Source organism: Adiantum capillus-veneris, chromosome 10, assembly GCF_014529385.1.
Source record: "Adiantum capillus-veneris isolate H3 chromosome 10, ASM1452938v2, whole genome shotgun sequence".
In the NCBI taxonomy this organism is placed as follows: domain Eukaryota; kingdom Viridiplantae; phylum Streptophyta; class Polypodiopsida; order Polypodiales; family Pteridaceae; genus Adiantum; species Adiantum capillus-veneris.
The window spans coordinates 106,104,001-106,106,929 of NC_140940.1; the positions used below are offsets into that span (position 1 = coordinate 106,104,001).

At 43.9% G+C, this 2,929-nt stretch overlaps 1 pseudogene; it reads right to left on the reverse strand.

Annotated features, from left to right (window-relative positions):
• Window positions 1-1,402: 1,402 nt before the first annotated feature.
• Window positions 1,403-1,838, reverse strand: LOC147449417 (uncharacterized; annotated as a pseudogene).
• Window positions 1,839-2,929: the final 1,091 nt, after the last annotated feature.

Here is a 2,929-nt window from a genome sequence, read left to right on the forward strand (position 1 = left end):
ATAAATCTTATGAGGCCAAAATTAGGCTCACATTTCTGCATACTGACTCACCATTTAAGGCCACAAACATTGGTTTGCGTTTTTGGTGACACTTTGGGGTAAGATGCACCTAAGGGGGGGGTTCCTTCACTTACTCGTATTGACTAGATTGATGTACTGGTTTTTAAAAAAGGGGGGATTATTAAGTATGATATACCCCATGTGTCTGGTTATACAATGAAATTTCGCACAGATTTTATGAGTTAGGGGTTATTGGCAATATTATATGAGAAGATACCCGACCCAATTGGCTCTAGTTACATTCGGTATCTCTTTACTGTTGGGTTGTTGGCATACTGGTGGTGTCACTTTTGACCTTGTGGCACATTTTATTTGTTGACTGGGTATTGTACTGCATACTATGATTTTGGTTTTTTATATAAAAAAAGGGGTTTTGAAAGCACTTGGGGTTTGTTCTTGAAACACCTACAAGCTGGTTTTGTGGCTAAATGGATTGAAAATATAGGTTTTTCACATATAAGGAATAACATCATAACATTTGTTGGTTTTCTTACGTGGTTACTGCATTTCTTTTGGTTTTTTTCAAAAAAGAGAAGGCCTCATTCACAATTTAGTCATATTGATTTCTTTTGGCTTGATATACTTAGCTTTGTTGATGCCTAAGCCAAACAATGAGATAATTTTCTGTTGTATAACACAGTGTTTTGTGGAGTCTTGTCTAATGGGATAGGGCTACCGAGTTATCCTTGGTTTTTTTCTTCAAGAGGGGGATAAAGGTAGTAAGAGTAGTACTGCGTGCGCTTGCTTGGTCTGGATGAGTTCCTGGACCAATTTTGTTGCTTTATGAAAGTGCATGACAAACATTTCTTTGTGATATATAGTGTTGTAGGATTGATGAACAGGTTCAAAATAATTTGGGGCTTGGATATGAAGGGGTGGCGGCCCTCCGATTAGAATGATATGTATGTAAATATCTATTTAGGGTCTTAAAAAATCGGGTTATATAATAACCATACTTGTCATGCCAAGGGTAGGACTAGACGGGCACGGCCTCGGCAATGTGCCGGACACACATGCAGTAAAGGGGTCTATATATGGAATCGGGCCAGGGGCCTATATATAGGATGATTGGGAGGTTATTCGCGTGTCTGTCTACCCGCTGGTCTAACATTGGTATCAGAGCAAGGTGGAGAGGAGGGGGGCAGCAAGGAGCTATGGAGGAGGGAAGCATGGCGATCTCTCTCTCTCTCTCTCTCTCTTCATGGAGGAGACGAATTCGGTGAAGGAATCATGGAGAAAGGTCGTGGCCCTCATGCTTCTTTGCATGGATTTGCATGAGTTTGCATGCGGTGCCATGGAGAAGTGGAGGAGAAGCCGAAGCTATCGAGCGTGTGCAGGGAAGCTAAGCCGGGAAAGGGGCCGTGGCTTGACCTGCGTCAAATCGGTTGAGGTTAGGCTCAGTTGGAGCGCCTTGGCGAGGAGGTGAAGTTCCGACCCTGCAGCAGGCCCAAATTCCGCTCACATTGCGAGCTATAGCAAGATTTTCCCCAGCGCAGGCGGCCGAAGTTGTCTGCAGAGAGAGCTCGTTATTTTTTATTTTTTTATTTTTTTATTTTTAGGGCTCTCTTTTTGGTCCGTCCACACTCCGCCACATTTGGTGCCCTTCACAAGGTCCTGTGCATATGCAGCTAGTGCCGACACTCTTCGGAGGTTGTTCCAGCTTTCCTCTTCGATTCGGTAGGCTTCATCAACACAACTTGCGGTTGATTGTGCCCATTTCCGCAGTCCGCCTCTGCTGCGACATAGCTTTTGAAAGTTTCAGCAAGACGACAAGCCATCGATTGGTCACCTTTCACCGGTTTTGTGATTGCATACGATGCCAATCGCATCGGCCGACTCTGCAATTTGATTTGCATGTTTCGGCTTCTCGACGGCTGTAGATTTTGAGGACACGTTTCAAAGATTTACTGGTGTTTTGCATACGACGCAAACCAGCTTGACGCAAACCAGCTTATCGGCCGCTCGAATTTGCTCGGTGACTTCAAGTGATTCATCGACTGCCGATTCGATTCTTCTTTTCAAGCCGTTCTTGGTTGATTCAACACCGGCGTTCTTACGAAGAACAAGGAAGCCAGGATTACGTGCAATAAGGTACGAGTTGGTGTTTATTTTCCCTCTCTTTGCATTAACACGTGTTTACCAGGGCCGGTGAGAATGCACCACCCTCCCACACGTTTGATTCTGAGCAAGTCCCACAAAATCCGGCAGCTACAAGCGTTGCCGATACTAGCATGCATGATACCGATGATCTAGGAGATCATGGTCTTGTTGATTTAGCCGCTTTCAAGACTTTGGAACAGCGCCAAAGTGTACTTGAAAGTAACTTTAATGCCTTAAATGCAAATGTTACCACTCTCACGAAATTAATCTGAGGAAATTGTTACAACTGTATGGTATGACCATTTTGTGGGAGTGCATAGGACAATTGGACAAGGTCCATTATCTGTTCATGATCGACACAGTTGACTCTATTTGCTATGACATATGTCGTCAATAGCGTTTATTGGCAATGAGGCCAGACATAATTATCTGAAGCATGGCTTCTCCTGAGTACCTTGATAGCGCACGCTCGTCACATGTTACATTTTCTTTCAAAGGCAAGGCCAAGGGCCAATTTTTCAGTATCTCAAGGAGATAGACATGGCCTATTACTGGACTTGTTGAAGGCAGCAAGTTGCTCGGCATGGCCGACTCCTTGTCACTGCTTCTACAAACCGACATAGGATGCTTGACACACAATACTGGTTAATATTACTTGAAATTTCTTGACAAGGTCGATTCTTTTTGTCATGCTATTTGCAACCACATCCGTTGGCTACTAGCAGTATCAGATTTAGGTGAAGCAAGGATTCTATTTATGCATCTTCCA